Source organism: Zootoca vivipara, chromosome 5 (assembly GCF_963506605.1).
Source record: "Zootoca vivipara chromosome 5, rZooViv1.1, whole genome shotgun sequence".
In the NCBI taxonomy this organism is placed as follows: Eukaryota; Metazoa; Chordata; class Lepidosauria; order Squamata; family Lacertidae; genus Zootoca; species Zootoca vivipara.
This window is the reverse complement of record NC_083280.1, coordinates 71,164,975-71,182,372: the sequence shown is the minus strand read 5'-3', so window position 1 is coordinate 71,182,372 and position 17,398 is coordinate 71,164,975. Positions and strand designations below refer to the sequence as shown.

The 17,398-nt window shown below is 45.3% G+C and overlaps 1 protein-coding gene across 1 annotated transcript in view; it reads right to left on the bottom strand.

Annotated features, from left to right (window-relative positions):
* CHST3 (carbohydrate sulfotransferase 3) overlaps positions 1-17,398 on the bottom strand; it is a 45,933-nt gene that overhangs the window by 23,280 nt on the left and 5,255 nt on the right. The gene's annotated exons all lie outside the window — the stretch shown is intronic.

Sequence of the window (17,398 nt, the reverse complement as noted above, 5' to 3'; positions counted from 1 at the left end):
GGCTGAAGAAAGTCTGAATGAGGGATAGCTGCTATTGTTGACAAAGCTAAACAACAAATACCTTCTAAGGAACCACCAGTTTCTCTTGCTTGCTCTCTTCATGGTCCTCCTGGGGTCCACACCCTCCCCAACCTGATCAGGAATCCAGGTGTGCTAACACAGCAAACAGGAAGGGGGCGTTCACAACAGGACCAAGCAGGGAACAGGCTGGAGAAGCGGCTGCTGGCTTATCTTTTGCTGCACAGGAAGAGTTAAAGGTTACTTGCATTTGATTCTGTCATCTTTCTTGTTGGTAACAGTATGGTCCTACTATTTTGCTTCAAGATTTCAGAGGTTCACGCACTGCCCCTATTTGACCAGAGGAAGAAATATGTTTGTACTCATTTCCATGGGAAACAAAACCTCTCTCAAACCACTTTCAGCTCTCATAAAACTACTGTCTGCCTTAAAGTTGTCTTCTTTCTGATGGCAACAGCTGCCATGGACTATTGTGGCTATTACCATTCTTCAGGGCAGTAGAGATTCCGTATTCTTAACAGCACAGTCTTTTCAAGACATAAATAAAATGGGAATTCGCTGTTTTTAGAAGGCTCGTGCTACCCTCTTCCTTCACTGAAGTCAATAGATCTTGTCTTCTTAAATGAATTTAACGGGCCACCCGCTACTAAATGTCACAAAGAGGAAACAACGTTTACACTACAGTGAACAAAACTTAAATTCAAGGGTTTTCTACCCTTGTAACTCTCCCTGGCAGGGGAAAAAAGGAGGTGGAGAAGCTGCTGCATATGGCAATCTACTCACTATTTGTTATACAAACATATAATCAAATGCCAAATTTGCCAAACAAAAACCAAAAAACCCACACACCTGTTTTCCCTGAAGTCATCTTCCCCCATTTAGGCCCAAAATACATGGTTTTGTTTTGTTTTGTTATAAAAAGCATGCTTAAACTGGCTATCGAAGAAAGGGGTGCTGTTTACACCTCACTTAAAATTGAGTTTTGCTTACATGAGATTGCCTTTGGTTAACAAGCACCCGGATGTCCAAGCTGCTGGGTTTTTTTTTTTTGTGGGGGACGTGGGGGGGATTTAGGTACAAATATATGCAGCTATATGTATAAAAGAGTCAAGAGCCATGTTGTACTATATTTCTGTTAAAAGAATTTCATAAGTACTGGTATATTCATATACTGTATACCTATTTTATAGTTATAAGCACAGCTGTAAGTATGTTCTGGATAATTTAGGGAATTTGGAATGAAACTGTGTATGCATATAACATACAAGAATTGTTCACGTCTTTAGCAAAGTTGGGGGAAATCCTTATTTCTTGTCAAAGCGAAGGGTCGAAACAGGAATTAAAGAAATCCATGTGGATTTCTTGAATTTTCAAATAAATTCCCTCTCTACCGCAATCCTAACGGGACGCGGGTGGCACTGTGGTCTAAACCACTGAGCCTAGGGCTTGTCGATCGGAAGGTCGGCGGTTTGAATCCCCGTGATAGGGTGAGCTCCCATTGCTCGGTCCCAGCTTCTGCCAACCTAGCAGTTCGAAAGCACGTCAAAGTGCAAGTAGATAAATAGGTACTGCTCCGGTGGGAAGGTAAATGGCGTTTCCGTGCACTTCTCTGGTTCGCCAGAAGCGGCTTTGTCATGCTGGCCACATGACCTGGAAGCTGTATGCCAGCTCCCTCGGCCAGTAAAGCAAGATGAGCGCCGCAAACTCAGAGTCGTCCGCGACTGGACCTAATGGTCAGGGGTCCCTTTACCTTTACCGTAATCCAATATATTACGCACACACATTCTTTATTAAGGTCCAAAGACCCACAAGAAACAGTTTCGAAAGCAAGATACAGGGTAGAAATACAGGGACAAGATTATAAGGCAGTCACTATGTTCAGAGCATGTTGATTTCTAGATCATTGGATCACTTTTTAGCAGGCTCCTTGTATCTTTCATTTTAAAAGTTCCTGTTTGAAGGTTCAGCCTTTTTACAGCTTCCCGTTGACTGCAGCTAAATTAGTGATTAATGTCCTTTAAAATAAGATTTCCACTCAAACACTGGGCTGTATAAAAGGAGGGTGACAGTACTATGCTCAGGTGGGTCAAGGAACTACTCTGAGTGTTGCCCTCTATGACTGCATGGGCCTCATCCCTTGGGGCAGAAGCTTTTCTCACCTGAAATCTAGTAGCATGCTTCACTTGGACAGAAGCATTCACTATATTAGGCTGCAAGACGAATCCCCTATCCTAGAGCTTTAACATGGCAAGAATCACTTTGGGCAGTTCATACACTCGGGCACAAGAATAAGTGACAGTGCTGGCCTTAGGCTAAGTGGTAATCTACCACTTAGTTGAAACAGACCAGGACTCTGCTTCGCTTTTCAGGTGAAAGAGGTGCCAGAGAAAGTATTTCAAGACATCATGTGATGAAGAAAGGAAATCAGGAAAGCCGGTTTCAGCATCTTGTGTTCATCTGGGTAAAGGAGTTGATTCTTCCTAAACAGACTGTTTCCGCGGCACTATGGCAGGGAGCCTAGGAATCTGCTCCAGGAGAACCAGAAGATGCCGGAAAATCAGGAATCACAGGAATGAATATGGAAATGGCCAACCGGGAGTCAGTTAATTTGACTCACACTTCGTGATGCTAATGTCAGAGGTCCCTCCAGGGGCGTACCCAGGATCAAAACTAGGGGGGGCAAGGGGGGGGCCAAGGCACGGGAGGGGAGGGGCCACAAAGTGGGAATGTGGGCGGGGCTACAGAGCCCAGGTGAAATCAAAATAAACCTGAAGCGACGGCGGCGAAGGGGAGAAAACCAGCGGCCGCCTAGAGGAGAAGAGGGAAGTCTGGGGGTGGGCGGGGGGGGGGGGAGAGAAGGGAACCAGGCTTGGATCGGGGCCTCCGCGGAGGTCTGGAGCAAAGCCCCGGCCTCCGCGAAGCTATCCGAGGCTCCGTTGCTGCAGCGGTCTGGCAGGCGCTGAACGACTCCCGACGTTCGGGAGACCTTTGAGCACAGCCGCGCTGTGCGCATGCGCCCTGCACGGCGGCCGCCGGAGTCCACAGCCGCGCTGTGCGCATGCGCCCCGCTTTGCGCATGCGCAAAGGTCTACCGAACGTCGGGAGCGTCAGCCCTTGCCCCCTCCCACACAGCGCGGCTGTGTGGACTCCGCACGGCTCGGGCACAAGAGACTGCTGCGGGCGCCGAACTCGCGCTCCGCTGGGCTGTCCTCCGCCTCTGCCCACCAGCCCCGCCGGCAGCGCCACTCTTGCCCGCAGCTGCCCGACCGGCCCTGCCTCTAGAGTAGGGCAGCGGCCCCTCCCTGCCCCGCGGTGGGTACGCCCTTGGGTCCCTCACAGCTCTTTAATGAGTAAAAGAGACTTGCCAAAGCCACTCCCTTCCCCTCAAAACTGATCACATTGCAGTTTGAATGTGTCAATCTCACCCATAGTTCAAAGTCACCAATAAGCAAAGGGTGTGAACATGGAAGTGGTTCTATCTATGGGCCACCTCCGAAAGCAGCAACATGCAAAACATATCACCATAACCTTGGAGGATATTGTGGATAATATTCTTCGAACCGCTAACCCCTATAGATCTATTAGCAGGTTCAGAGTTTGTTTTCGGTATGGAGTATTAAATACCAAGTGACCCCATAGGGACTAGCTGTCTTCTTTCGGTGCAGTTGGCTGCTCAAAGCTGAACAGCAAGTTTTCATCCCATTCAGTTCATCACATCAGACTGGAATCATCCACCTTCCTATTAACTTTGCCGCATATTTATTTAATGATCTACTATTTTTATATATGTAAAAAAATTCCTTCCAGCATACTATTTTTATGCCATTCTGGATTTTGGAAGTGCCCCTTTACCCAAAAACATACATTTGGAGCTTTCACTCTAGTAGAGAACAGAAGGTGTCGGGAGCAGGGGGGAAGCAGAAGAAACAGAGAACATTAAGCTCTGGCTCCCTTGCAGGATTTGGCTCACCCTTTCCGGACAATGAATGCACATGGGAGGAAGGGGTGGCGTCACAGAGCCAGGCTGTCCCCACACCTGCCAATCTATATGCATTATTTGTAACAGGGGCCCCCGTGGAGGCTTTTTTCCTTTGCAAACCCCATCCAGCACTCTACACAGGTTCGGTTGTGGGGAGAGTGATATCATAGTGGAAAACTGCTATGTGTGCATAGGCTCTCTTCTGACATCCGTTGTATGTCTCTAGGTCTGGCGCCTTCTCGGTAGTGGCGCCTGCCCTGTGAAACGCCCTCCCACCAAATGTCAAGGAAATAAACAACTATCTGACTTTTAGAAGACATCTGAAGGCAGCCCTGTTTAGGGAAGTTTTTAATGTTTGAAGTTTTATTCTGTTTTTAGTCCTCTGTTGGGAGCCGCCCAGAGTGGCTAGGGAAACCCAGTCAGATGGGTGGGATATAAATAATAAAATTATTATTATTATTATTATTATTATTATTATTATTATTATTATTATTATTTGTTGGCACAATGCCGCTCTCCCACTTCACAGACACACCACCAGGCACCACCCCTTCCTTGAACCACCTGTAAAGGCTTTTCCCAATTCCTGAGGCAGCCCCCTCTCTTTCAGACATTACAATGAATGTGTGTAGATTTGGGACACAGCCTGTTGTTGTAGTGCTGCACCCCCAGTACTGAATGAGCAAAGCCAGTATCTGAAAATGACTCTGTTTGCAGGGTTTTTGGGTTTTTAAATGCAGTAAACGGATGCCCCTCCTGCTCACAGTAGATATACAAATACGGGTAATATTTGCGCTGCTTAAAGAAACATTCACTTAATAGTGTTACAAGCGAAGCGTCTACAAGAAGCTATTTCTTCACTTGGATTCTTAGAAACGAGTCAATTCCCAACAGAGTAGTTTCAGTTAACTTCTCTGCCTCCCGGTACATAAAGCAGCCTATTGAAAAGCATCAGGAGCTCAGAGCAAGACTGGTACTTGGTTTCGAAAACCCTGCTTAGATTATCTTCACAGCGATGGGTATTGAAAAAAGCCCTGCACCCATTTATGCATTTTAAAAGTCTCTGCTAGCTGACGTTCACTTAACTATTCTGATGGAATGTGCAATTGTGTGACGGCTGCTCTTTTGCTTTCCTGAGCTTACAGCTTAAAGCTTTCCAAGTCGTGTCCAGGGTCTCTAACTGCCAAGATGTGAACATGTCAATATATTTAAGGAACTTGGGTGGAGGGGGGAAATAAAATATGTAAATCCCTCTACATAGCTTCAAACATGCTTTTCAGTTCCATTTCTTTTTGAACGCTCGGTTTCTGAATGCAGAAACTTTACCAAAGCCTCTGAGAAGACCATAAGGTTAAACTAGACATGACAGCAACAGAATTGTGTGTTTAAACCTGGATATGTCACAACCACATAGAATCCAGAGGGGCTTACCGGTAGTAGTCTGAGAACCAGAATGCATTTCCATGATATATATATTTTTGCAAAATCTCAAAAAAAAAGAGTTTTAGAGTTTTTTTTTTAAGGAAATCGGGTGCCATGTTTATGAGGGTCAAATACCCAGCTAAGTCCGGGAAATTCAAGACATATGGCAACCCTAAGCAAATGTCTTCCAAAAAATCAAGTACAGTATTGTAATGAGAAATCCTTTTCTTTCCATTCTTCCCAAGCTATGCTCTCTTTGCCATCAGTGTACGGTATAATTGCATCTTGCACGCAATTATCTGGCATGATTTCAACCTTATGCAATTGAAAGCCGGTCAGTCAAAATCTCACAAATTAACTGTGTGCAAGGTGGAGAACTTAGAATCTCCCTTTGGGTTGTGTTTTCCTGGCATGGAAAGAGCTTTTACCAGGCTTTGGGATGGTCTCGTGAGATCTGGCAGGGCCATCTGAGTTCCCACAATATCTTGTGAGAACTCAGCCAGCCCCACGATATTTCATGAGACCATCCCAGAACCTGGTAAGCAAGCTCTCTGCTTTACCTGGAAGGTAAGGATTATTGTGCAGGGCAATTCCGGGGGGGGGGGGTATGTATCTTTGCCTATATGTGCCATTCCATAAATACAACCCCCATGCAAGATGTAGTAGTAGTAGTGGTAGTAGTAAAAAGCAACTGTGATATAGAACTATGTAAGCCTCGCATGCTCAATTCACATTTCTGGCGTATCTGCATGCAGCTTTTACAGATGTTGATTTTTATATGTGACTATGCTTCAGAAAGTATCATGTATCAGTCCAGCCATGTGTTTTTTTTTCCAATTAGATGTCAAGCTGAGGTCATATACACACATGTGCATTTGAAATCTTGTGACATTCGAAATATCTTCCTCAAGGCAAAGGGGTCCTCAGTGTGTTGGCCAAATTCCAACATGAGTAATGAATTATCTACCAAAATGCTTCGTATGGCTGGAGCAAGGCATGACGTTCTTTCACATAAAGCCGACAAAACTCCTGTTTGCTACGAGGCCTTCCTTTAAAAGGCACAGCCTAGTAGCTGACAGGGCACCAAGGCTTCATTAGGCTATCCTTTGCCCAAAGTCTCCTTGAACCATATATCTGATTCTGCAGTGTAGATGAGAACTAATGTGTCCAGTTTGAGTTAAAGGAGTGTGCAATGCTGAAAAACAGGGTTTGGGGGGGGTTGCCGGTGGGGAGTAATAGTTTATCAGAGGTGCTAACAAGTTCCTGCAGAGAGAACTGTGAAGATTGCACTGATACAGCCTTGAATCTAGCACTGCTTGTCTGTGTGCTTGCTTCTGTGCCCCAATAAATATATCATTACAAAAATAACTTTATTCCTTTCTCTCTGCCCTGTAAAGACTGTTGGGAACAGGGAGGTAGTGCGTGGAAACAATATAATTACTGTCCACCGCTAAATAATTATCACCACCTATTCCAGAAAAGTTGACACATCAAAAACAGTGCAGGTACTCTGAAAATAATGCCAACAGCTAAGTCAGCTGTGGAAATTTAATGAGGGCACAAGTAGAAAAGATGCACTATGGAATCTCATACTGAAGACATACACTGACAAATTATGATGTTTTGGTCCAAAAAGGGCAGGTGTGAGGTATTTGAGAGAATAAATTCTGCTCCTCCAGCATATAGAACAAGCGGATAAGCATAGCAACTTCATGTTCAAGGATGTTTCCAATCACAGTTGAAAGAGATGAAGAAGCTGAATGAGACAGTAAAGCAACTTAGCTGCACCCTGGTCTATCCAGGAATGCAGCTACTCAATGAGTAGAGCTCCTACACAGCTCCTGGAAGGCCTGTAGTTGGAGAGCAGCTGTAGCTGCTGACCATGAAATCGGCTGACATGAAAACTACTGTGCTGAGAAAATGGGCATGTGGAGCCATAATTGCTGTGTTAAATGTTTCTACAAGTCCACACGTTTTGCCAGATTTGAGATTCTGACATTCTGAAAAATGGAAGTGGTTATTATTATTTTTTAAAAAAGAATCACATGAGGAACATAATATGATCTAGTCCCTTGGAGAGAATCAATCACTTGAAGGACGCAGATGTTCACCGCTGGTGAACAAAGCCAGGAAAAGATATTTCAAACATTTAGGTGCTTGAATAAAAATTCTAGGCACCTAGAGGACCAGGCGCCTGAGATTTTTTTCCAGCTGAACTTCCGTATTTGTATATTTGAACTTAAAATAAAAAGTAGGAACTAGGTACAGCAGTAGAAAGTTTACCTTAAAATAAATCTATTTTTAAAAGCTTCCCCTTTTCAGTCTCCCTCTGCAATAATCTTTATTAAAGAATGTAATGCCTACCATGCTCTCTCTCTCTCTCTCTCTCTCTCTCTCTCTGTTACCTTCTTTAGTGCTGGATCAAAACTCCTCATTTACATGCTTGCTGTCTGGGTAAGGGAGGCAGAATTAAAAGTAATAAATGGCCTATTGTTAGCTGAAACAGAGAGAGTCTCTGTGCACCTTTTAACACTTCCCTCTTCGGATAAGCTGCTCCCAGCTGACGCTCAGCTTTCTGACACAGCTAATGTTCACTGAGATTTGAGATGTTTGGTTGGAGGGCAAGTGGAATGCAGCATATTTTTTCCCAAGAAGACTGAAACTTCTTTACATGACTCAAAATTCATCAGGCTGGGGCAGGAAGATGAATAACATAACATAACATAACACAGCTACCCATTTCTATCCATCATGGAGTACAAGGGGAGAACTTAAGATGATGCTGTTTCGCAGGGGTAGCCTTGGTTTTCGCATAGCATTATCAGTCCTGCTCTTACAATATATAAAGAGCAGCAAGATGTCATGGACTGGCTAGATGCAGAGGAGTGGTGGAAGGTACCAGCTGGGGAACCTCCAAGGGAAGAAGACTCAGAGCCAGAGATGAGTGGCCAGAGAAAGACGATGGAGCAGACTGGGAGGAGGTTTCAGAAGCTGAAGAGGCAACAGGGTTTAGTGAGCAGGAAGTGTCTGTGGCAGAGAGCAGCCCAGCGGCAGAAGCAGAGGCAGAGGCAGGAGGGGAGGGGAGCCAAGAGGCAGAGTTGAGTCAGGCAGGTGAGGAAGCCAAGTGGTCTTCCTCTCGTGCTGCAACCAGCTCCCCTTGCCCCTAGTCTCCCAGAACCAGAAGAGGTATGAAAAGGGTGGAGCACAGACAAGCACAGAGACGGTGCCTCAGCTTGCTTGGGGAGGACCCAGGGGAGGAAATTTAAGGAGCTGTGGTAAGGAGGGGAACTTCAGTCTTCTCAACTGCCTCAGAGCAGTGAGTTCTACTGGCAAGAGTTGCTGTGCTCTAGTAGGCATGGCCTCTGGAGCTGTCTTGTTTCTGTGAATAATGAGTTAACTTCACTGAAGCCGTGTGAGTTATTGCTGACCTGCTCCTGGCACCCATTCCTGTCACAAGTAATGCCAGTGGTGAATAATGCCAGTGGCCTAGCATGGTCTTCTCTCCTCTTGAGTGTGCCTAGACTGGAAGCTTACTCTTGGTGCCATTTCCCAGTGCTCTGGGCTCAGAACTTTTCATGTGCAAGACAATTATAGCCCATTGAGACTAATTTCCTCTTTCTTGCAGCTGTGTGCTCTCACCATCCCACCTAATGAGGATAATTATAAATTAGCATATCTTGCCTTCCCTGTGGGGAATACATGTGCCTGGAATACTTTCTTCTGGATGGATAAGAAAATGAAGAGTGTAGAGTTTATTTTTAAAATAAAGGAAGGTTTAAAAGAGGGAGAATGAGTCAGCCAACCAGCTGCTAAGGATGACTGCAAATATTAGCCCATTTATCTGTGCCTGTATCTAGGGACCACCCTACAAGAAAGGAAGTACCTTTCATTAAGCAGGTGACTAAGGAAACTCTATGGAAGCATGAAGTCACATTTTCCCAAAATGACTCAGTGTTTAGCAAAATAACTCTGTGAAGCGAGAAAAACCATGGTCGTAGAATTATTTAATTGATTCATACTCCTTTTCTCCACCATCCACCTATTTTTTTATGTCCCGAAAGCAGAGAAAGATGAAAACACAGTGGGAAATAATGCACAGCTATGACTGCTCTGCTCCAATGAACTGTTCTTGCTCCCTGGAATTTGCCCGCGATGACAGGCTCCATGCAGCTTGTGTATTAATTAGCTGCAAGTAATAGGATCAGACCTGGTATCAAACAGGGAGAGGAGACTTTCCCCTTCGGGAGAAGCCAAATTTGCCCCACATTTAAACAGGGGATGACCTGGCTTAGCCTCTGGGTGGAGAGGGATGATCTCCTGCCCATCAAAAGCACTTCTCTATACTGAACATGAATGCTGTCCTTTCTCAGCCACTCACAGTATGGCAGACAACACTACTGGGGGTGTGTGTAGATTATGTTGTGTTGTTTAAGAGTGCCGCTGCAGCAGCAAGGACTGCACAGTGCCGTTGAATCTGGCCCAACCTCGCCCGAAGACAGCTGGGGAGGCAGTGAACTAGAGGCAAAGTGTAACTGTGCATAGCAGTCCAGAAGCAGCCTTTCAAAAGAGGCATACTTTTGGCAAGGAGGACACAAAATAGAGGAACGTAGGAAGCTGCACTAGCACATTTTTTGTTCAGTATTGTCTGCACTGATGTGCAGTAGCTCTCTCAGGATTTCAGACAGGGGTCTCACCCAGCCCTAGCTGGGAATTGAACCTGGAACCTCCTGCATGCAAGGCAGAAGGTTCTACCACTGAGCTGCAGCCCTTTGACAGACAGACAGACCAGGAAGCAGAAGCATCTGGGGAAGGCTCCCACCACCTTTTCCCTCCCTATAGGAATGAGCATGATGTGAGCCTCCAGGCTACAATCTTTCCTGCAGACAGAAAAACAAGGAAGCATCAGCATCCGGGTCAGGATTTCCCCACATTTTCTCCTCTGTAGGAATAACTATGACGCGATCCGCTCACTCCCCAGACACTGCAGCTGTCCTTGGAGACAGTGGCATTCACGAAAATAAATATAAAGGTTGGAAAGCCCGACATTAAAGAATTCACTATTCATTAGAAGAACTTTGAGAAAGCCACAAAAAAGTAAAAACAACCAAGACAGCAGACGTCTAATTAACAGAGCAACTGGCTGGGCTATTTATATCATTGTTGGCTGCATATGACCAATTACCTGCAGTGGGGCTACAGGCAAGGAATAAGATGAAGGGCATAGTTTTCCTGTCTAGGCACAAAGGAAACTGCTGCTCGAGCCTGAGGGAACTGTCAAGGTTGCCTTGGGCATGGAGCATGTGCTGTGGTGTGTGAAACTAACGCAGGCTGAGTTCCAATAGACATTTCTCTTTGCAGAAAGAAAGAGAAACCTAGACAGCCTCTTTCAAGTTCTCAATTGTCGTTGTCCTGCCCTGCCCAAATATGTGGCCCTGGTCTCATATGTCCTTAGCTGCTTCCCATCCTTACCTAGTATTCTGATGACAAAAGCATACCCGTGCAAAAGCATTGCTAACCAAACCAGTACAGCTCTGTCCCTAAAAGAGTATCTTTCGTGATGACAGCCAGGGCAGCAAACTACATACTTCATGAGAGAGTGTATATCAGCAGCTAAAGTGGTTTCAAATGCTCAGAAAGCTCCTTTCGCTTAAACCAAGAGGGATAACTTTACAAACCATGATCACAATAGGGATGCAACAAAATGGAAGTTATGCTGGGCTACGATCCCATGCACAGCTACCTGGGAGTAAAGCACATTACACATGGTGGAATACAGTAAGCAACTATTGCAGTTTCACCACCTGAAAATGCTCCCTGCTTCAAAATGTTGGTTGTTGTTTTTTTTTTTTTAAGGATATCCATATAGCAAAGTTATATGGTGACTTTAGACAAACAGTATTTTTGTATGGCAGTCAACGAACATGAAAGCAGAACGCATGGCATCATCACGAAGCCATATGATGTTTCACGTTATCAGCCCTTGAAGCCACCACAGGTTGTGTTGACAGCACTGCCTCTAGCAGCAGCACCCTATCCCCAAATTCAACAAAGAGCCAATGGTAGACTGGGCACTGTTCTCTGGGTGCCATCCATGCTGATACCAAACTGAAGGATGCTCAGAATGCTTGCTTGCCTGGAGATAGAACTCACTATGCATGGGGAACTGAGGAAGTAGGTGTCGAAAAGGCAGAGGAAGGGGGGGGAGTGGTGACCATAGCTGCCAAGTTTTCGCTTTTCTCTTGAGGAAGCCTATTCAGCATAAGGGAAAATCCCTGTAAAAAAGGGATAACTTGGCAGCTATGGTGGTGACCCCCCCCTAACTGGCATTCAGCCCTGAATAGGACTTAATCACATCCTATGACTAAAGGAAGCAAAATTGTGCAAAATAAGCAAATGTGTACACAAAATAAGCAAATTAACATATTATTTGTGAGATTCAGTTTCTCTTGACATAGAACTGGGCTGCCTAGGTACAAAATTTGGATTTTCCAACACATGCGCCCCAAAGTGCTGCAATCGGGTTCAGAGCAGCATCAGAAAATGCTCGTGTGAATTGGCCAAAAAGGGAGATCTAACACATTACGTCTGGAGCTCCCACTAATGAATCATTACCAGTAGAATCCTATGCATGTCTGGTTAGACTAGGCTGCGGAGTTCAGCCTAAGGCTGCAATCATATGCACATCTCCCTGGAAGAAAGCCCCACTGTGATTAGTGGGACTTATTCCTAAGCAAACATGCATACAATTGGGCTGCATCAGAAAATTGGTGAGAAAACATCAAACTAGACGTACGGTCATCAAAGGGAAAATGTACTGTTGGCTGCGTAGCAATTCTCTGCTTATGTGATATTTAGTTGATCTGTTTGCTTTATAGTCTCATACAACTGCACATATATTTCTGGCTTTTATTCTTTTATACTGAACTGTGTAGGGATTTTCTAAGGTATTGCAAACGTGTTAGACGCCCAGTCAATGGTGGGAGTGGTGAAATATGCATCATGGCCTAACCTGCCTTTCTGATACAGGAATTTTCAAATGTATTCTGCTGGCTATTTCAAAAACCCTTAACTCTGCATTTAGAAAGACCTTCCCCTGTTGCTATTCCTAGGGGTGTGGGGCATTTGGCAGAGTGGTCTTTCTCATCCGAAAGGCACTACATGTCCCAAACCAGTCCGTTACTTTCTTAACTTTCCGACAGAACCACCCACTATTCATGCTAATGATGTTCATGTTCAGTGGTGGTCAGATGTGCATGCTTGCAGACACCCGGGACGCCATAAAGACTAGAAAGATGTTCACCAACCAATGAGAATGTTTGAAATCTGTAGCCTATCTCAGCTTCCCACTTCCAGTTTTTCAAACATGCAAACAGAGAGATGGCTGGTCCAAGGGTTGGAGATTCCGCAAGGGTCCTTAACCACTGAGAGAAGGTTCTTCTTACTGCTGTTCCTGGGTGAATGCAGCATCTGTTTGGTTTTGGCTCTGGTGAAAGGTCTGCAATTTCCCAAAGCCAGTCTATTACCTTTTCATCCTACTCATCTTTCAGTCGCGACCTAACTCAGCCCACAGCAGTGAAGCAGTTCATGCCTGGAACCTTGGCTTCCATTCTTGTGTATATTATTCGTATTTTTAATGTGTTTAGAGAAAGCTGTAATTACACAATTTAAAGCCCTTTCGTCTATCTCTCTCTGCCAAGAAGCCATGCAGCTTTTGTTTGTTTTTTCTTTGTGCATCTGCAATCATTCTGCAAGCACAATGGAGTACAGCAATGAAGAGGATGCAAGCAGTGCAATCCTATGTGTGTTCACTCAGAAGAAACTTCCACAGTTTTCAATGGGGTTCAGTTCCAAGGAAGAGCGCATAGGACTGCGGCCTCAATCCGAATTGAACAGAACTGACTTTTAAGTAGATGTGCACAGGATTTTACTGTTAATGTTACAAGCCCATTTCAACTGAAATCTCTGGTGGACTTGGCATGGTGGCATTAAGGATCAACTAGACCATGCACAGAGACACAGAAAGAAAATATAATTAAAAAGCAAAAAGAAGAGAGAGATTAGTGTGTCCTTGCCTAAGTTAAGCTCTTCTTTCCTGCAACAGCTGTCTGAAGGAAAAGTCATCATAACCCTGAAGGAACAGTAAAGGAGAGGCTTAATGCCAAAGCTTCTTAAAATGAAAACGATCTACTGCTTGCCTCAAAACGATCCTCGCAAATACAATTTTGGGGAAAAAATGCATAAATAATTATGGACATTCTATGCCTCCCTCTTCAACCCACTTCTACCAGAATGAGTCTAGAAAGAGGAGATGTTCGCTTTCACAAAAAAACAAACAAAATTGCCTTGGGTAAGAAATCTATTCATATGTGGACTCCTGATGAGTCATCTGCGTACTGTACTTGGATTTGGGATAATATCCACTAGTGATGAGTAGGGAAGCAGAAAGAGGCAGCAAGTAGATTTGAGTCCTGATTATGCAATGGCTGCCTGGAGCCAAGAGTACGTTACCCTAGATCAGCCGGGATGCAGGCAGCGTCACTCAGTAGGGCTGATATCCTACCCCGATGCAATGCTGTATATTGCAATACATATAATGCAACATCCTTTCCTTGAAAAAGCAATGACCTCACATTCTATTCTTGTGCCACCACTTTCCCACAAAGAACCCTTGTAAGCGTAGTATTCCAGGACTGGCCCTGATCAGAAGGAGGGAGAGATGAAACAGTAATTTCTTCACCCGTGCTACACATTCAGAAATTGAAAGAATTGGGAAGAAAAAGCCACACAGATATCCTACAACTGTAAAATCGATAACTCTGCTCTGACATTTTCTTTTCACTATCTCTCTGAAGTTCAAGGAAGGTCAGCTTCAGGGTCATGCTTGTTTATTTTCCTCAGAGACCATCTCTTTAACTTCCTTGTCAAAACACCACCACATCATTACAGACCTCTGCTCAGAATGGCGCATCTGACAAAGAACATTGTGCCTAATGTTGAGGGGGGGCACCATTCCCTCCCCCCTACAAAAACTCTCACAAGAGCAATTCTACATGCATGGAGTAGTCCATGCTCAATGAGGGTTTTCCCCATGAAACTAACCCCCATCTTGACACTTGCGAATGGTGCAGTGTGTTTTTTCTTAATCATTTTGACCCAACTTTAAACTCTGCTTTTTCCCAGCTTTACTCCTCTATTCACACTAATACCTAGCTAGCAATGATTTTCTCTTCTCCTTCCCACCACCACATGTTTTGGTTTTGCAATCCCCTGCCACCCCTACCCCCCCCCCCAAAAAAAACACTGGCACATTCATCCAATTAAATTTCATTCAGAACCTTCTTTAAAAAACACGGATACATTTAATCAGGTCCTCCCTCAAAGAGGGCACATGTTGCGGTGAGACCTGGAGACCGACCACCTGTGTTGTGGGTGGGCAAGATTGGTCAGCCACAACACCCAATTGGTAGGTCCCTTGGTGTTGGGTTCAATCTGGCCAATGGGGCACAGACCAAACGGATCGAGGGACCTATATATACACCCATGCACATGACCCAGAGCTTCCTCTTTCAGGGCGTGCATTCGGAACACCCGCCCACCTCTCCCTACTTTTAGGGCTTTGTTGCGCTTGATCTTGCTATGCCGTCGTGTGTCGTCTGTCGTTGGGACAGGGGCATGGCAGGAATTTTCCCCACTTGGCTGATTGGCTAGTGCCATTTGGGCTTTGCCTGCCGCATAGCAAATTGTCACAACTTGTAAGGTTGTGGATAGGCTCTGGTTCAGGTGATAGGGATGGGGGAATGCTCTCGCCATCCCCATGTGAAGGGTATTCTGTTAAAGGAATCCAGGGACAAAATGGTTTGGTCAACCCCTGTGAGGGGGTTGTGCCCGTGCCTGAGTCCAGGGGGACATCTGGGTGGCAGACATAGTCTGTTCCCGGCTTTCCACCTATCCAGGTGTTCACCCTTTGCTGGTGCCCTAAGTCAGCGCTACTTGCGAGGGTGCAGGGAGCTAGTCGAACCAGAGCCTATGCAACCACTCACTTTCTGTAATCAAAGTTGTGGCCTAAATTCTGCCAAAAACCAAACCAAAATTTGTGTCAAGTGTGAATTTATTTAGGGGGGAGGTCTCTAGGTCTGAACACGCAAAAAAAAAAAAGAACTTTAAATACAGCTTGGCAGGAGGGGAGAATGGCTCTGTGACTTGCCACAAGGACTAACCAATCAGCGTTACACAAAGCAGACTGAAGAGGCAGGAGAGTGTGGCTTTGGGCCTATCACAAAGGCCAGCCAATCAGCGCTCTGCGTAATTGGGCTTCTCCTGGAAAAAGAAGTGGTTGCTCCCAGCTAGATTCTCTGAGGAAGGTTATCTGTTTAGGAAAGAGAGAGAGAGAGAGAGAGAGCTAGAGCTAAGTGCATGTTCCCTGTGGGCTCATCACTCATGCTATGTATACCTAAATGGCACCCTTAGAGATTACACAGCAGACCTCAGGCTGGAGGTGGTGTTAAGTGAAAAACATGATGTCTTACATGCCATGGTCTGCAGACCACCAGGAATGGCTGGGAAACTTATTGCTAAGCTGTGAGTTCGCCCAAGAGCAGGAGGCTTTGGCCTTGGAATTCCTGCCGTTAAAGACAACAGAGGTGCATCTGGCTGCTGATCCTTTGCTTCCTCCTACAGCAAAATACAATGTTGGCTTGCTCTGTTCACACTCTTCCCTGCTGTGCCTTTAGGGCATGTTCAAAACCACAAACCTACATCTGTGTCTCAACAAACTGTTTTTCCAGGTCGGGATATTCTGGTTTCAAACACTGCGTTGCTTTTTTTCCGAGATTGTGTTTTTATAAAACAAATTCCTTCTCTCCCTATATACTGTAAAATATGTGCCCACAGATTGCTACTCAGCTGTTATGGGAAGGGGGAGTGGGGGGGGGGAAGTGAAACATGCCCCTTTTGACTTGTTGATTTTTTCCCACCCTCCCTTACAACCGAGAGCCCAGAGAAGCCACTGAATGGGACGACTGTTCCTTCAAGCTATTTTGGAATCTGCCTTTGCTTCTGTTTTACCACCTTAAAGCAGCTAGTGTGCTCAGTTTCCCCACCACCACCCCAAGGCAGCTCTTGGGAGGCAAGGAAGTGCTAAGAAAGAATTCCTTCATGTAAATCAATCCATTGTCATATTCCTGGTGAACGCTGAATATCCCAGCGTCTGGGGGTGAACATTTCCAGGAAACCTTGCTCCATTTCCAGTCCAAGCATCAAATCGGGTTTGTAAAAGTTACCAGGAAAAATAATTGTTTTTTCAACATCCACTTTGGGAACCATAAATCTCCCCAATTAGTAGGTGGGAAAGGCACCGAGCACTAATACCATGAGGGAGCAAGGGCTTACCCAATCGTTTCCCTGTGCCGCCGCCCCCCTCCTCCCCGGACTCTAAGGTAGGATGAAATGCTGCAGTTTACATATACACAACACCCTATTCTCCCGTTAGATGAATGAGGGATTTATGTGGATAATGCTTCTGAATACTAACAGGAATTATCCACAGAAGTCCTCACATGCTCTCTCTGAAGAATATACCCATGTGTCTGTCTCTCCATCCCAGAATTTGGCTGCAGCGATCAACTGTGTCAACAGAAGTCACAGCTTCCAATCACAGTGGCTGAGATCCAAGCTGGAAGAGAAATACCATGGATGGAATTTACGTGAACCTGCCTCTGCCAGCCCTGAAGCAGAAGCCTCCCAGGAACATTCAGATCCAGAATGATGTCCAGGCTCATTTTTTTTCCACCACTGAGTGGTTTTGTGGAGGACAGAAGGAGAACTTTCCACACCTGAAAGGGAGAAGGTTGGCCTGAAGGATGAGGTCATTGCTGGATGTTTCTGAGCAAGTCCTCTTTTCCAGAGTCTGGCACATTCTGGACAAGTAGCTAATTGTCTAGGTGATAACATCATGTCCCTTTTCAAAAACAAAAACACAAA